The sequence below is a fragment of the Triticum urartu genome, chromosome 7, assembly GCF_003073215.2.
Source record: "Triticum urartu cultivar G1812 chromosome 7, Tu2.1, whole genome shotgun sequence".
Taxonomy (NCBI): domain Eukaryota; kingdom Viridiplantae; phylum Streptophyta; class Magnoliopsida; order Poales; family Poaceae; genus Triticum; species Triticum urartu.
Genome location: NC_053028.1, coordinates 211,091,000 through 211,109,514, shown reverse-complemented (window position 1 = coordinate 211,109,514; position 18,515 = coordinate 211,091,000). Strand labels below are relative to the sequence as shown.

At 49.5% G+C, this 18,515-nt stretch overlaps 1 pseudogene; it reads right to left on the bottom strand.

Moving 5' to 3' along the window:
• Window positions 1-6,514: 6,514 nt before the first annotated feature.
• On the bottom strand, window positions 6,515-6,655 carry LOC125526158 (annotated as a pseudogene).
• Between the last annotated feature and the right edge of the window lie 11,860 nt (window positions 6,656-18,515).

Below are 18,515 nucleotides of genomic sequence, written 5' to 3'. Positions count from 1 at the left end.
AGACGAGAAGCTAAGCATTGTTTATAGAGAGGCTATTTATCAAAGCCGAACGATACAAATAGTGCGATAAGCAAAAGATATTGGACTATTCAGTATGTCCTGACCAGGGGCAGGCCGCGGAATTGTATTTAAAATAGGTATACCGCTCGTAACAGAGACCACCTGGGAGTTCCATAATGCGGCATGGCTTGTCTGCCTCCCTGGATCTTGCATCGTTTGTGCGGCAGTCGAGTTGCCGAACAGGTCGTCCGAAGTATGGAGTCCTGAAAGTAAGAAAAAATTAAAAAAAGAATCCAGCAGCCCCTAGTACGTTTTAAGCCGTATGTTGGGTGAGCCGTTTATTATGCCCCTTCCCCTGTGCCCATGGTATTTCAAGGGCGTAGTTGTGTACGCGAGGTACTGGTTTCGCTAGGTCGCGAAAGCTGGGGTTGGGGCCGCATTGCTACGCTTGCTCAGAGTGTGCCAGGCGGTCCTGCTGTAGGTTACTCCGGGCGCGCTTGGCGGTGTCTGGATTTTTAATGGCCGGACTGGGGAATTGCCTAAGAAGGCTACTTTGTATCTCCGCTGCGAGAGCCGCCGTATGCTCCTCCGTACGGAGGGAGCGTTCGGTGTTTCCGTTGACCGTGATTACTCCTCGAGGGCCTGGCATCTTGAGTTTGAGATATGCGTAATGCGGCACCGCATTGAATTTTGTGAATGCGGTTCGTCCGAGCAGGGCGTGATAGACACTACGAAACGGGACTATATCAAAGATTAACTCTTCGCTTCGGAAATTATCCGGGGATCCGAAGACCACGTCAAGTGTTACTGAGCCTGTACAGTTGGCTTCTACACTTGGTATAATGCCTTTAAAGGTCGTTCTTGTGGGTTTGATCCTTGAGGGATCTATGCCCATTTTCCGCACTGTGTCCTGATAAAGCAGGTTCAGGCTACTACCGCCGTCCATGAGGACTCTTGTGAGGTGAAATCCGTCGATGATTGGGTCGAGAACCAATGCAGCGAAGCCGCCATGACGGATGCTAGTGGGATGGTCCCTTCGATCAAAGGTGATCGGGCAGGAGGACCATGGGTTGAACTTTGGGGCGACTGGCTCCATCGCGTATACGTCCCGCAGCGCACGCTTCCGCTCCCGCTTGGGAATGTGGGTTGCGTATATCATGTTCACCGTCCGCACTTGTGGGGGAAAGCCCTTCTGTCCATTGTTGTTCGGCGGCTTGGGCTCTTCGTCGTCGCTGTGCAGCCCCTTGTCTCTGTTTTTGGCTCTTAACTTGCCTGCCTACTTGAACACCCAACAATCCCTGTTAGTGTGATTGGCTGGCTTTTCGAGGGTGCCATGTATCTGGCACAAGCGATCGAGTATTCGGTCCAAACTGGACGGGCCCTGAGTATTCTTTTTGAATGGCTTTTTCCGCTGACCGGATTTATAGCCTCTGAATCCGGCATTGACTGCCGTCTCTTCATTGCTGTCGCTGTTAACGCGGCGTTTTTGCTTATTCCGACGTGTCCTGCCACTTTTGTCCTTGGTATCCGAATTACCAGGGTTCTTTGATAAGTTGTTACTACGAGCCAGCCAGCTGTCTTCTCCCGCGCAAAAGCGGGTCATGAGTGTCGTGAGTGCTGCCATGGATTTCGGCTTTTCCTGTCCCAGGTGCCGGGCAAGCCACTCGTCGCGGATGTTATGCTTGAAGGCTGCTAGGGCCTCTGCGTCCGAACAGTCGACTATCTGGTTTTTCTTTGTTAGGAACCGTGTCTAGAATTGTCTGGCTGATTCTTCTGGCTGCTGAATTATGTGGCTTAAGTCGTTGGCATCCGGCGGTCGTACGTAAGTGCCCTGGAAGTTATCGAGGAATGCGGCTTCCAGGTCCTCCCAAGAACTGATTGAGTCTGGTGGCAAGCTGTTAAGCCAATGCCGGGCCGGTCCTTTAAGTTTGAGCGGGAGGTACTTGATGGCGTGTAGATCATCGCCGCGTGCCATGTGGATGTGAAGGAGATAGTCCTCGATCCATACTGCCGGGTCTATGGTGCCATCGTATGATTCGATGTTTACGGGTTTGAAGCCCTCTGGGATTTTATGATCCATTACTTCATTCGTGAAGCATAGCAGGTGTGCGGTGCCTCTGTACTGGGCTATATCACGACGCAGCTCGGAAGAGCTATGTCTGTTGTGTTCGGCCCGGCCGGATTTGTTGTATCCGGAGTGAAGATCATTGTCACATGCTGTAGGGCACCTGCGTGATCCGTAGATCGATCTTGTTTGTCTTGCTTTATCCTCCAGTATGTCTCGCAGGTCGGGCGCATTTTCCCGTGCCTTAGTTGTGCGGCGTCGGGGCATGGCTTGGGTGGAGGGCTGAGCGGCCTCTCTGTCACGGCCACGGGTTGGCCGATCTGCCATGTCATGCGCTGGTGATGTAGGTGCTTCCTCCTCTGATCGGGGTAGCGGCTTGTGCTTCGGGTAACTCTTGGAGGGGCGTTCGAGTTCATACTCTTCGGCCGCAAGGACTTCAGTCCATTTGTCAGCTAGCAAATCTTGGGCAGCTCTAAGCTGTTGCTGCTTTTTCTTGAGGCTGCTTGCCGTGGCTAAAAGCCTGCGTTTAAAACGCTCTTGTTCGGCGGGGTCTGATGGTATGACGAATTCGTCGTCATCGAGGCTTGCCTCGTCTTCGGAGGGAGGCGTATAGTTATCATCCTCGACCTCTTGGTCTGCCGCTCTCTCGTGAGGGCTGGCTTCTCCATCTTCCTATGCCAAATCTTGCTGAGATGGGTGTTCATCGGTGCTGTCCGGGGTAGTATTATCTCCCGTGCCGGAATCACCGTTTTTGCTTTGGCGGGATTTAGAGCAGCGCCGCTGACGCTGGCGCTTTGGCTGTTTCTTGGGGGCGTTATCCCCCATTGTTCCATCGCCATCTCCATCTTTTGGAGTATCCACCATGTATATGTCGTATGACGAGGTGGCTTTTCAGCGCCCTACAGGTGCTGGTTCCTGTTCGTCTCCTATATCGTCGTCCATGCCGTCGATGTCTTCGGAGCCGAAGTCAAGTATGTCAGTTAAGTCGTCGACAGTGGCTACAAAGTGGGTGGTAGGTGGGTTTTGAATTTCCTCACCATCCGTATCCCACCCTTGCTGACCGTAGTCCGGCCAGGGCTCTCCTGATAAAGAGAGAGACTTAAGAGAATTCAGGATGTCGCCAAAAGGCGAATGCTGAAAGATGTCCGCTGCGGTGAACTCCATTACCGGCGCCCACTCGGATTCGATTGGCAGGGGAGCGGGGGGCTCGGAGTTTGAAGAGGAATCCGGCTCCTCGGAGTCACGGGCCATGCGGAGTGCGGGGCTGGAGTTCGGCTCTATCACCTCTGAGATCGCAGCCCCTGAGGCAGCGTCCAACCGCTGATCCTCGATCGGCGTAGTAGGTTCCGAATCAATGGTCGAAACCGATGCGTGTGCGGCCTCCAAGGCGCTGTTCGGCGGCAGAGCTATATCGTGCCCATCGAGACAGTGCGGCGCGCTTGGCTGTGGCTCGAATCCGTCGAAGATCAAGTCTCCGCGGATGTCAGCCGTGTAGTTTAGGCTTCCAAACCTGACCTGATGGCCAGGGGCGTAGCTTCCGATCTGCTCAAGGTGGCCAAGCGAATTGGCCCGCAGTGCGAAGCCGCCGAAGATGAAGATCTATCCGGGGAGGAAAGTCTCACCCCGGACCGCATCGTTGTTGAAGATCGAAGGAGCCATCAGGCCTAAAGGCGACGACACAAAGGAACCCTCAATGAAAGCACCAATGTCGGTGTCAAAACCGGCGGATCTCGGGTAGGGGGTCCCGAACTGTGCGTCTAGGTCGGATGGTAATAGGAGACAGGGGACACTTTGTTTTACCCAGGTTCGGGCCCTCTCGATGGAGGTAAAACCCTACTCCTGCTTGATTAATATTGAAGATATGGGTAGTACAAGAGTAGATCTACCACGAGATCAAGGAGGCTAAACCCTAGAAGCTAGCCTATGGTATGATTGTGTATGGAGTTGATCCTCTACGGGCTACAACCCTCCGGCTTATATAGACACCGGATAGGGTTAGGGTTACACAGAGTCGGTTACAATGGTAGGAGATCTTGAATATCGCATCGCCAAGCTTGCCTTCCACGCCAAGGAAAGTCCCATCCGGACACGGGACGAAGTCTTCAATCTTATATCTTCATAGTCCAGGAGTCCGGCTGAAGGTATAGTCCGGCTATCCGAACACCCCCTAATCCAGGACTCCCTCAGTCTCCACGGCATGGGAGGGGCGAGAGCCTGATACGTCTCCAACGTATCTATAATTTTTTATTGTTCCATGCTATTATATTATCTGTTTTGGATGTTTAATGGGCTTTATTATACACTTTTATATTATTTTTGGGACTAACCCAAGGCCCAGTGCAAATTGTTGTTTTTTTTCTATTTCAGTGTTTCGCAGAAAAGGAATATCAAACGGAATCCAAATGGAATGAAACCTTCGGGAGAGTTATTTTTGGAACAAACATGATCCAGGGGACTTGGAGTAGACGTCATGAAAGGAGCGAGGAGGCCATGAGGCAGGGAGGCGCGCCTGCCCCCCTGGGCGCGCCCCCACCCTCATGGGCCCCTTGCAGCTCCACCGACCTACTTCTTCCTCCTATATATATCCATATACCCCAAAAACATTCAGGAGCACCACGAAACCCTATTTCCACCGCTGCAACCTTTTGTACCCAAGAGATCCCATCTTGGGGCCTTTTCCGAAGCTCCTCCAGAGGGGGAATCGATCATGGAGGGCTTCTACATCAACACCATAGCCTCTCCGATGATGTGTGAGTAGTTTACCACAGACCTTCGGGTCCATAGTTATTAGCTAGATGGCTTCTTCTCTCTCTTTGGATCTCAATACAGAGTTCTCCTCGATCTTCTTGGAGATCTATTCGATGTAATCCTTTTTGCGGTGTGTTTGTCGAGATCCGATGAATTGTGGGTTTATGATCAAGATTATCTATCAACAATATTTGATTCTTCTTTGAAACCTTTTATGTATGATTTGTTATCTTTGCAAGTCTCTTTGAATTATCAGTTCGGTTTGGCCTACTAGATTGATCTTTCTTTCAATGGGAGAAGTGCTTAGCTTTGGGTTCAATCTTGTGGTGTCCTTTCCCAGTGACAGCAGGGGCAGCAAGGCACGTATTGTATTGTTCCCATCGAGGATAAAAAGATGGGGTCTATATCACATTGCTTGAGTTTACCCCTCTACATCATGTCATCTTGCCTAATGCGTTACTCAGTTCTTATGAACTTAATACTTTAGATGCATGCTGGATAGCGGTCGATGTGTGGAGTAGTAGTAGTAGATGCAGAATCATTTCGGTCTACTTGTCGCGGACGTGATGCCTATATACATGATCATGCCTAGATATTCTCATAATTATGCACTTTTCTATCAATTGCTTGACAGTAATTTGTTTACCCACCGTAATACTTATGCTATCTTGAGAGAAGCCACTAGTGAAACCTATGGCCCCCAGGTCTATCTTCTATCATATAAGTTTCCAATCTATTTTACTTTGCAATCTTTACTTTCAATCTATATCATAAAAATACCAAAAATATTTATCTTATTATCTCTATCAGATCTCACTCTCGTAAGTGACCGTGAAGGGATTGACAACCCCTTTATCGCGTTGGTTGCGAGGTTCTTATTTGTTTGTGTAGGTGCGAGGTGACTTGTGTGTAGTCTCCTACTGGATTGATACCTTGGTTCTCAAAAACTGAGGGAAATACTTACGCTACTTTGCTGCATCACCCTTTTCTCTTCAAGGAAAAACCAATGCAGTGCTCAAGAGGTAGCAGAGCCCCTCCGAGATTGGATCTGTCTCTCTGTCTCTCTCTATTTCTGCGCTCCCAGATCTGGCCTTTCACCGATTCTTATATTCTCGGAGATCCGTAACTCCGATTGGATTGAAATTTGAACACAATTTTTATCCAGATATTAGCTTTCTTGTGGCGAAAGAAGGAGAACAGCCGCCTTACGGGGTGGCCACGAGGGTCAGGGGCACGCCTGCCCCCCTGGGGCGTGCCCCCCTACCTCGTGGGCCCCTCGAGCATCGTCTCACGTTGATTTCACTTCCCAAAATTCACATATATTCCAAAAGAAACTCCGTCAGTTTTTATCCCGTTTGGACTCCGTTTGATATGGATTTTCTGCGAAACAAAAAACATGCAACAAATAGGAACTGGCACTGGGCACTGGATCAATATGTTAGTCCCAAAAATAGTATAAAAAGTTGCCAAAAGTATATGAAAGTTGTATAATATTGGCATGAAAGAATCAAAAATTATAGATACGACGGAGACGTATCACGCCGCCGCGCCCTCCTAGTCTCGAGTAGCCGCGCCCGTCGCGGTCACCACCAATGTTGCCTTGTTTGTGGCCGCGGTCACCACCGCCGCCGCCAGGTTTGCAGCCTCGGGTAGCAGCGTTGGCGGAGGACTGCGACCCTCCACCTCGAAGACTCAGCCTCGTCTCGAAGCTGAGCAGTTGCGAGAACAGCTCGGTGGCGGTGACCGGCTCCACCCGGGAGCACATGGCGGACACCACCGGATTGAAGTCTTCTTCGAGTCTGGCCAAGATGTGAGAGACGATGTCGTCCTCACTACTAGGAAAAGGGCTATAGATGATATGGCCACTAATGGCGCACTAGACATGTGGTGCGCCACTACTATATAGTAATGGCGCACCATGAGTTGGTGCGCCATTAGTGTGGTAGACACTAATGGCGCACCAGACACACGGTGCGCCATTAGTAACAATTTTTTTTATTTTTCCAAAAATACTAATGGCGCACCAGGGAAGAGTGCGCCATTACTAGTTTAACTAGTAATGGCGCACCACCAACGCAGTGTGCCACTACTATTTTTTTGCAAAACTACTAATGGCGCACCTCAAGCTGGTGCGCCATTAGTAACCTGGGACCAGCTAGATATTTTGGACAGCCACACCTACACACTCACTTTCCCCACTTCATTCTCTCCACCTCCTCCTCCAAGCTTGTGTCGGCTGCCTCCTCCTCCTCACCTCATTTGCACCATAGATTCATCAAAATTAAGTGGTTAAATTACCTTTTTTGATAGGTAAGTAAGGGGAAAGCTATATTTATGTTGTAGATCTACTTTTTTCTCCCTAGCTCGCTCCAACAATGTGCACATGCACTTTTTATTGCCTTGCTAGATCTATGTATGTTTGTGGTGTTGCATATATGTTTGTGTTTGCAGGTACCGGTATTTGAAATGCGATAGTTGCCAATATTTTGCCGGAATGTTGATTCATTTCCGTTTCGGCGAGAATTTTGGCACTATGCATTCTTTTTGATCCTATTTTTAGGGAAAGTCATGCCAAAAAAATTCTTGGTTCTAAAATATCGTTTTGCTCTACCCCGCAGGCGACCATGGTCCGCACGATGACCGAAAGCATCGTGAATAGGTTTTTGAGCTCCGCGAAGGCCGAGATGCTTCAAAAGAACGAGATGGAGATAAGATGTCCGTGTCAAAGATGCAAGCTGAAGAGCCTTATTGTGGACCCGGATTCCGGGCAGGTGCGGGACCACCTGCTCTTGTGTGGTTTCATGGATGGCTATCAGTGGCAAGGTGATGAAGATGACTATGAAGTCGTCCATGGGGGCCGGGCAAGAAATGAGGAAGGGCAGCAAGACAACCACCGCGGCGAGGGCGGGCGAGAATACGAAGAATCTCCGGGACATGATCACGACGGTGATGCTGTACACAGTAATCATGTAGAAGATGCCGGACATGATGATGAGGAAGATCAAGACGAAGGGCATGATCATGAAGATGAAGATGCCGGAGCAGACGACGATGGAGGCTGGGTGCAGGACCCTCATATTCAAGAGCTGCTTCTCAAGCAGATGGATAACGCAAGAGCTGCCACCCGAGAGAAAGCCAAGCTGGATCAACTGGAGATAGACGCGGTTACTCCATTGTATGAAGGATGCAGGCCCGAGGATACCCGCCTGAAAGTAACGCTCATGGCTCTGGAGATGAAGGTAAAACACAAAATGACCGACACATGCTTCGATGAGAACATGTCATTCTGGCACGAACGTCTTCCCAAGGGGAACAAGTGCCCGACCAGTTTCGAGGAGGCGAAGAAAATCGTGTGTCCTCTGGATTTACCGCACATGAAATACCATGTGTGCACCAACAATTGCATCATTTATCGGGACGAGCACGCGGAGTCTACCGTATGTCCGGTGTACAGCGTCACTCGATACAAGAAGAGGAAGAAAGATCCTCGAAAAGTGGTGTGGTACTTTACGATCACTCCTCGTCTGCAGCGGTATTTCGCGGACCCTAAGGTAGCAAAGCTCCTGCGTTGGCACGTGGATAGGGAGGAGAAGTAGCGAGAAGATGACGGAAATGATCCGGAGATAAATAAAAAAGACAAGATGCTGAGTCACCCTAAGGATGCGAGCCAGTGGCAAGCGTTGAACTTTGAAGACCCAGAATTTGGGAACGATCCAAGGAACATCATGCTGGGCGCGAGCACCAATGGAGTCAATCCGTTTGGCAGCCAGAGAAGCACACATAGCACCTGCCCTGTGTTTGTGTGGATGTACAACCTTCCCCCCTGGTTGTGCATGAAGAGGAAGTACATTCACATGAGTATGCTAATTGAAGGGCCGAAACAACCAGGGAACGACATCAATCTGTATCTGGGGCTGCTGAAAGAGGAGCTAGACACGCTGTGGAAAACGCTAGCCAATACGTGGGACGCCGCAGAGAAAGAATATTTCCCTATGAGAGCCGCACTGCTCATGACGGTGCACGACTATCTCGGTTACGGATATCTCGTGGGGCAGGTGGTCCACGGATTTTTTGGATGCGTCAGGTGCATGGATGACACAACGTATCGCCAGCTAGATAGAGATCCCGGGTCTTCGAAAATCGTGTTCATGGGACATCGAAGGTGGCTTCGCGATGATGACCTATGGAGAAAACGCAAGGATCTGTTCGATGGTGAAACCGAACCCCGAAGACGCCCGCGTACGAGGAGCGGCAGACGAGCTGTTGAAAAATTGGAAAGATTGCCCACTGCCGGGAAAGAAGCAAAAGGCGCCAGAGCCAGGAAAGAAGCGAAAGGCGCCAGAGCCGCTGCTGAAGGTATGGAAAACGAGGTCTGTTTTCTGGGACTTGCCGTACTGGAAGATCCACCGTGTGCCTCACAGCCTTGATGTCATGCATATCACGAAGAACGTGTCCGAGAGTCTGCTTGGTACCCTGCTCAACATGCCAGAGAGGACAAAAGATGGGCCAAAAGCAAGGGCAGACTTGAAATCAATGGGCATCAGGGAGGAGCTTCACGCTAATGATGATGATGATGAGGCGAGGACACAGAAAGTCGTCGCAAAGGCAAAAAGGCCAAGAAGACCGGAAATGACTACCCTCCCGCGTGCTTCACTCTAAGTCAGGAGGAGATCGAGCAGTTTTTTGCCTGCCTCGTAGGAGTAAAACTTCCTTACGGTTACGCGGGGAAGATAAGCAGATACCTAGACCCAGCGAAGCAGAAGTTCAGCGGGATGAAGTCTCACGACTGTCACGTGCTGATGATGCAGATACTTCCAATTGCAATCCGTGGGATCATGGACGCGCACGTCCGTGAAACGCTATTTGGCCTATGCAAGTTTTTCGACGTCATCTCTCGGAAGTCAGTTGGCGTGAGGCAACTCAGAAGGCTACAGGAAGAGATCGTGGTGATACTATGCGAGCTTGAGATGTACTTCCCGCCCGCATTCTTCGACGTTATGGTGCATCTGCTGGTCCATATCGTGGAGGATATCATCCAACTCGGGCCGACGTTCCTGCACAGCATGATGCCGTTCGAAAGGATGAATGGTGTCATCAAAGGATATGTTCACAACATGTCACGTCCAGAGGGAAGCATAGCCAGGGGCTTTCTGACCGAAGAGTGCATCTCCTACTGCACGAATTATCTAGGCATCGAGAACCCCGTTGGTCTGCCCGTCAACAGGCACCTCGACAGGCTCGCTGGATGGGGTCACGGTGAGGGTCGCCGCGAAATGCATGTCGACTTTGAGGGTTGACTCGCCGACTTTGAAAGAGCAAACCTAGTCGCGTTACAACACATAGACGTGGTCGATCCTTGGGTGGTAGAGCACAAAACCTTTATTGAGAAGACGTACAATGACTGAGGCCAATAGAGGACGGACGGAGATATAATCAAAGAGCACAACTCATGTTTCACATGTTGGTTCAAGCAGAAGCTTCTGTCGTACCCTTTACATGAGGATTCTTCCGCGGAAGAACAACTCATATTCGCCTTGTCACAGGGCGCCGAGCACAACCTGATGACCTATGAGGCGTACGATATCAACGCCTACACATTCTACACCGAGGACAAGGAAATGAAGAGCGATGGTTATCAGAACTTCGGGGTAACGATGGAATCCTACACCGGTAACGACAAGGACAGATACTATGGAAGGATCGAGGAGATCTGGGAGCTGAGCTATGATGGAGAGAAGGTCCCGATGTTCCGTGTCAGATGGGCCAAGAGCGTCCTAAAAGAAGACCGGTATTTCACCACCATGGTTATACCCGAAGCCAAATCCAAGACCGCGGGCGCAAACGTCACCACGAAAAATGAGCCATGGGTATTGGCTTCCCAAGTGGACCAATGCTTCTTCATTACCGACCCGTTAAAGCCCAGTCGTGTTGTCGTGAGGAGAGGCAAAAGGAAGATCATCGGAATGGATGGAGTCGCCAATGAGCAAGACTTCGAAAAGTACGGCGACCCGAAGATGGAACATGACGACGACGATGAAGTAGCAACATACACCACAAGAAGAAGCAGGACCACCCTACCTAAAGGACGTCCGTTCTATAGAAGAACTCCATTTGCGAAAAAGATGGGCAAGAAGATTGTGAATAGATAGCTAGCTAAGATCGATTGTATTTAAATTGTAGCCTTCATTTCTCGATTGTATTTCATGGGCACTTTTTGAACTCATGAATATTCATGAGGACACTCGATCTCGATCCCCCTCCATCTCGATCGCTATCCCCCCTCGCCAGATCCCCCTCGCCGCCGAGCACCCCCCGCACCAACCCCGCTCCACCGCCGCCGAGCACCCCCCGCACCCTCCCCCGCTCCACCGCCGCCGACGACCCCCCGCACCCTCCCTCGCTCCACCGTCACAAATGAATGCAACTAAAAATCCAAAAAAAACAAATTTGATTATACTTTCAAATAACAGATTTGATGATATTTTCAAATAACAAATTTGATGATATTTTTATATTCATAAATATTTTCAAATAACAAATTTTATGATATTTTAAAAAAATTATTACTGTTTCATATTCATATTCATTTTCTAAAAAATTATTAGATGCAACAAAAAGTAATAATAATAATAATAATAATAAAGGTTACTTATGGCGCACTGTCCCGGGGGTGCGCCATTGCTAGCTAAAAAAAGGTTACTTATGGCGCACCATCCCGGGGGTGCACCATTGCTAGCTAAAAAAAGGTTACTTATGGCGCACCGCCAGGGGGTGCGCCATTAGTAATATTCCCCCCTAGTCGCCCGATCCCATCGTCCCTTCCTCGCCAGATCCAATTCCCCCCCCCCCTCGCCACACCCTCACGCCCCCCTCCTTCCGCCGCTCCACACCCGCTCTGACAACCCCCGTGCCCCGCCTCGCCGTCTCGGTCCTCGCTGCCGACGGCCTGCCGCCATGACTGCCAGCCCGACGCCGCGGCGCACCCAGCCGTCCGAAGCCTCCGCTACCCCGCAGCCGGCACAGGAGCCCAGCAGCGCCTCCCTCCGCCGCCCCTACTGCGCCGCCGCCCGTCCTCCTCTGCTCGTAAGCCCCCCTCCTCCTCCGTCCGTCCTCCTCTGCCCGTAAGCCCCCCTCCACTCCAAACCCCTGACCCCTTCTTGTCTCGTCTCTGCAGGTAGACCGCGCCGGCAAGCGATCAGGACGACGCCCGAAGAGGAGAGGAGGGCCTTCTCCTCACCGTGTAGCCGCCGACCTTGTCCTGCTCGAGGAGGAGGAGGAGGAGGGGCGCACCCAGCCACCACAGTCGCCGCAATCAAGGGCTTCTTCCACCTAGACCTCTAAATCCACGGCGCCGTCGTCCAGCCACCCAAGGTGAAGGTGCCCCCAACTCCCCTCCGTCCCCTCTCCCCTCCTTGTTTCATTCGATCTAGCAGCCATGTATTTGGGTTCCTCAAGGCTGCCTAATTACTCTACCATGTGTTCCTACTACTAGCTCTAGCCATGGATTAGGGGCTAGTGTAGATGCAAAATAAGGTCAAATACCTCTCGAATTTAGGTCAAATTAGGTTCAAATCCCTCTGAAATTAGTATGTAAAGCTCACTGTTCTGAAGTTCTGATCAGTTCAGTACCTTAGTAAGCAATAACACAAGCTTGTTGCTAGTTCAGTACCTTTTGCTGCTAGTTCCTCAAGGAGTTTTGCTCTAAATTGCTCAACAAGCTGCATCTGGCTTTTAAGAACAGGGCATCAACAGTGCTACTCTAGTATCTAGTTGGGGATAGGGATGGCAATGGGTCGGGTTTGGGGCGGGTGGAGCTGGTCCAAATCCAACTCATGACCCATCTTCCTACCCTCTGCCCATCCACCAAATTATCCGTGGGCACAAGTTGTGCCCATGCCCAAACCCGCTGGATACCCACGTACCCATGGAGCTCCATGGGCATAGAAAAGTCAGCATGAAGCATTTCCAAAGATCAAATTAACTCATCATCATTCACTCACAAATGACAACATAAGCTACATGCATAATTAGGCAACAAGTAATACGATGAGTCCTTAAGTGTGACATACCAGAGGTTGATTCTGCAGCATATGGCTCATGGCACAAGTTGCATATTTCCTGCCATTTCCCATTGATTTGCTCTTTCTACTGTCACAGCATATGGCCCCACATGTCATACGGGTATCCATTGGATATCCATGGAGCACAAACTATAACCATGCCCAACCCGGCTGTTCGTGGGTATCCATATCCACGGACCCATGGGCAGAAATGTGCTCCATACCCTTACCCAACCGGGTCGGGTATCCATGGGTATCCAGATCCATGGATAAAATTGCCATCCCTAGTTGGGGAGGGACAAAATGGACAGGGCATCACTATAGCTATCCTGCACAACAAACTATTAGTCTTACGATTAACACTCCTCATATGAGATGAGAGGATTTTTTTTAAATGGCTTTTCCCTCTAGCTAGCTTTAAATGGCATCACTGTAGCTGCCAATTCAGATAAACCTGAATTGACTTTGCCAGTGCTGTATTTGTCCCCTCGGATTATTGTATTTAGTGTAAATCTAGTCTGAAACTAGTAGAGCTCTTGGTGATTTGAAAATTCAGTTTAAATAAAAATTTGGTACATGACTACTGATCATGTATGAAAGATGTTGCTACTGGATGAGCACAAGAACTAATCAGTAGATTTTGATTTTGAATTTTTATGACTAGTGATCAGGTTTCAAATGATTTTGAATTTTTATAATTTTTATGCACATAGGTGAAGCCACTGACTACACTTCGGGTTCTACTCCTGGAACACTTCAGGAATTTTACTTCATAACTGGAGTATTTTGATGGTATTGGGGGGTTTTGTCTCCGACCATCGTGTCGTGATGATATTGTGGGGTGTTGTGGGGTTCCAGCTGGGCGGGGGTGGGGTAATGATTTTGCAGGTACCCTGAGAGGCCCTTGAGTTTGCCGGAATGTCGATTAACTTCCGTTCCGGAAAATTCGGGTACTCCATGTGTCCTATTTTCAGCAAAGGTCATGCTGAAATTTTCCGTGAATTTTAGCATGACTTTGCTAAAAATAGGACATATGGGGTACTTGCGACTAATGCATGGGCCGGGGTATCTTAGTACTTAATTAAGTAGGATCAACTGCCCCTTTATTCTTGCTGAATTAAACACATATGATGAATTCATGTGTGGACAGACGAAAAAGCAACTGCCATAGGTGGCAATAGAGCCAAGTGATTAGGCCCAACTTAGAAATTCTCCTTCCCTTTTCTTGATAGGGTATATTATTAGAAGATACCCATATATATCAGTCAATCTAGGATGCCTCGGCATCGATAAACCCTAAATGATGAAAACTTAACTTAGCATTTAGGGTGCCTCAGCGTCGACAAATCCTAAATGATAAAACCTTGGCTTTTAGGGTGCCTCGGTGTCGATAAGAACCTAAATGATGAAAGCTTAGGCTTTTAGGGTGCCTCGGCTTCGACAAATCCTAAATGATAAAACCTTAGCTTTTAGGATGCCTCGGTGTCGACAAACCCTAAATGATGAGACCATGATCTTGTTCCTTGACAATAACCAACTTTTTGACCAAACTTTTTTCCTATTTAGAGCGAAACATGGCCCACAACGATGAGGTCAGCGGTTCGGGCGGCAAACAATTCTAGGAGCTGTCCCAGGAGATGGAGGAACAACCTCACCTCTATGAGGACGTCGCGGAAGACATCGATCCTGACTACACAACCCCTAGTGGCGTCGGGGATGACACCACTGATGGTGCCGCCGAGGATGCCACCACTGATGGTGCCGCCGAGGATGCCACCACTGATGATGCCAGCGCATGCATAGATGGCAGCCAACCGAAGAGGCAACGGAAGGACCGGTGCCCGAACGTGCTCTGCACCGTCAAGGAGGAATTTACTCAAGTGAACTCCGACGGGCATCCAACGGCGCCCAAAGAAATAGTCAAGGGGTACTCGCTTCAACTCGGGTGCATTCTCCGGAGCACCGTCTCGATCAACACCGAGAACCTAAGGCATAAGGACCGAGGGAATTTGCGCACCCTCCTCTTCACAAAGCTACACAAACGATACAAGTTCCCCGCTGAATTTGAAAACACACGCCTCTCAGGGAATAAAGTGAACAATGCCGCCCTCACGAGGATGAGCACGGCCCTGTCTACTTGGAGAAGCGTGGTGAAGACAATGATTGAGAAAGGTGATAGTTATGAGAAGATCAAGGCGAAAAATCCTTCGATTAGCGAAGATGAATACAAGGAGTTCAAGATCAAGTGCGAGAGTAGCGCAACCTCCGAATCAAGTCAGTGGGGGAAAGAAATGCGGGAGTTGAACTTAGGGGAACACAAACTCGGTCTCGGCGGTTACAGAGTGGTGGAGCCTATATGGGACAAGCAGGACGCGGAGCGTGCCGAGCAAGGCCTACCGCCCCGCTTCGAGAAATACCGTGACAAGCAGACCAGGAACTATGTCAGGGCCCGGTACAAGGAGGACCCGGTAACAAAGGAGCTTACCACGGATCCAAAGACCAGGGCGCTTGAGCTTATTCTGGTAAGGAATACACCCCCGCGTAATTAGCTCCATATGGTTGCATTCTAATTAATGAAGCCAAATTTCTAAATGGTCCACATTCCTTCCGCAGGAAACTGAAAGCAGTAGCGCGGGGTCGTCTCAGAGCACCCCTTGGAACAGCACTCTAAATAGGGCGTTGAACATAATGAAAAACAAGGATAAGCTCAGTAAGCCGTCGTCAGCTGGTCGTGTGGCCGGCAAAGGCTTGTCCACAAAATGCGTGTCCTACTATAACGCTGGTGGGCGAAAGGAGAGAAAGACCAGCTCAGAAAGCCAGTCGCGCAAGGTTCAAGAACTCAAGGCACAAGTGGCGCGGATTCCGGAGATTGTCCAAGAGCAAGTGCAACAACAACTGGGATCGACGCTCACCGGCATTATTCCTACCTTGATTCATGGGCTGACGACGTGGATTGCGGGCGGCCAATAGGGGCCGCCCCCGATTCCCAGCTTCACGGCCAGCAACTCGCACAACGCGTAGGCGGCGCCATTGGTGTCTCAGGCGGAGGCGGTATTGGTGTCTCCGACGCCGGCACGGGCATTGGAGCTTAATGCACCAGGGTGTACGCCGGTCGGCACCTCGACAGCAAGCGGCCCCCTTCGTCGGTTGCACGCCCGCCATTGGCGGTGCCTCGACATTAGCCGAGCTCGACGCCATCATCACGGTAACTAATTAAGCCTCTTGGCCGAGGACTTCATCTCCTTGCCTTTGACTGGGCATCCCTGACGCCCTACATGTTTTCGCAGGGTGCCGCCGACGTTCCGTGCACTCTCCTGCACTTCGTGAACGACGAGTTGGTCGATGTCGCCAAGGGAAAAAATTTCAACTGGGCAACCTCGTGTTCCACGGTAATCCGATGCCACCCATCGTGTATAGGGTTCAACTGGTTCGGGTGCTGCCAGGCTGCGATGAGTTGTTACCTCCGATTCAAGCCGCCAGGGCCGACGAAGATGATCTGATGACCCTCAGCGCCTGCCTAAGCTGGCCCCTGCTTTGGCCGAAGAGCCAGATTCGTTTGGGGCGGGGGACACCACCCCAAATACAACACCGCCAGTCATGCCGGCGCCAAGACATGGCAAGACCGCCGCAACGCTACCGGACATGCCGGACATCCCTATGGCACAGGATCCGAACATGCATATGGCACAGGATCCGGACGACGACGACGACAATGACGACGGTACATTTACCAATGTCGATAAGTACTTTGCCAAACATGGGTACAGTGATGAATTCTTCGGGCCTCCTTCTCAAGAACCCAACCCTGAAAAAGACGACCGCGATCATGCTATGAAGGAAATATGCCCTAGAGGCAATAATAAAGTTGTTATTTATTTCCTTCTATCATGATAAATGTTTATTATTCATGCTAGAATTGTATTAACCAGAAACATAATACATGTGTGAATACATAGACAAACAGAGTGTCACTAGTATGCCTCTACTTGACTAGCTCGTTGATCAAAGATGGTTATGTTTCCTAACCATAGACATGAGTTGTCATTTGATTAACAGGATCACATCATTAGGAGAATAATGTGATTGACTTGACCCATTCCATTAGCTTAGCGCTTGATCATTTAGTTTGTTGCTATTGCTTTCTTCATGACTTATACATGTTCCTATGACTATGAGATTATGCAACTCCCGTTTACCGGAGGAACACTTTGTGTGCCACCAAACATCACAACGTAACTGGGTGATTAGAAAGGTGCTCTACAGGTGTCTCCAAAGGTACTTGTTTGTTTGGCGTATTTCGAGATTAGGATTTGTCACTCCGATTGTCGGAGAGGTATCTCTGGGCCCACTCGGTAATGCACATCACTATAAGCCTTGCAAGCATTGCAACTAATGAGTTAGTTGCGGGATGATGTATTACAGAACGAGTAAAGAGACTTGCCGGTAACGAGATTGAACTAGGTATTGAGATACCGACGATCGAATCTCGGGTAAGTAACATACCGATGACAAAGGGAACAACGTATGTTGTTATGCGGTCTGACCAATAAAGATCTTCGTAGAATGTGTAGGAGCCAATATGGGCATCCAGGTCCCGCTATTGGTTATTGACCAGAGAGGTGTCTCGGTCATGTCTACATAGTTCTCGAACCCGTAGGGTCCGCACGCTTAACGTTCGTTGACGATATAGTACTATATGAGTTATGTATGTTGATGACCGAATGTTGTTCGGAGTTTTTGGATGAGATCACAGATATGACGAGGAACTCCGGAATGGTCTGGAAGTAAAGATTGATATGTGGATAGTAGTGTTTGATCTCCGGAAGGGTTCCGGAATTCACCGGAAGGGGTTCCGGATGTTTCCCGAAATGTTTGGGCACGAGAACACTTTATCTGGGCCAAAGGGGAAAGCCCACGAGGCTTTTGGAAAGTGCAAAAGGAAGTTTTGCGGAGACTAGAGGCTAGACGCCAGGAACCCTGGCGTCTAGGGGGTAGACGCCGGGAACCCTGGCGTCTAGCCCTGGAGTCCGAGAAGGACTCTTGCCTTTCGGGTGAAACCGACTTTGATGAGGCTTTTACTCCAAGTTTCGACCCCAGGGCTCAACATATAAATAGAGGGGTAGGGCTAGTGTTGGAAATATGCCCTAGAGGCAATAATAAAAGCATTATTATTATATTTCCTTGTTCATGATAATTGTCTTTATTCATGCTATAATTGTGTTATCCGGAAATCGTAATACATGTGTGAATAATAGACACCAACATGTCCCTAGTAAGCCTCTAGTTGACTAGCTCGTTGATCAACAGATAGTCATGGTTTCCTGACTATGGACATTGGATGTCATTGATAACGAGATCACATCATTAGGAGAATGATGTGATGGACAAGACCCAATCCTAAACATAGCACAAGATCATATAGTTCGTTTGCTAGAGTTTTCCAATGTCAAGTATCTTTTCCTTAGACCATGAGATCGTGTAACTCCCGAATACCGTAGGAGTGCTTTGGGTGTACCAAATGTCACAACGTAACTGGGTGACTATAAAGGTATACTACGGGTATCTCCGAAAGTGTCTGTTGGGTTGACACGGATCAAGACTGGGATTTGTCACTCCGTATGACGGAGAGGTATCACTGGGCC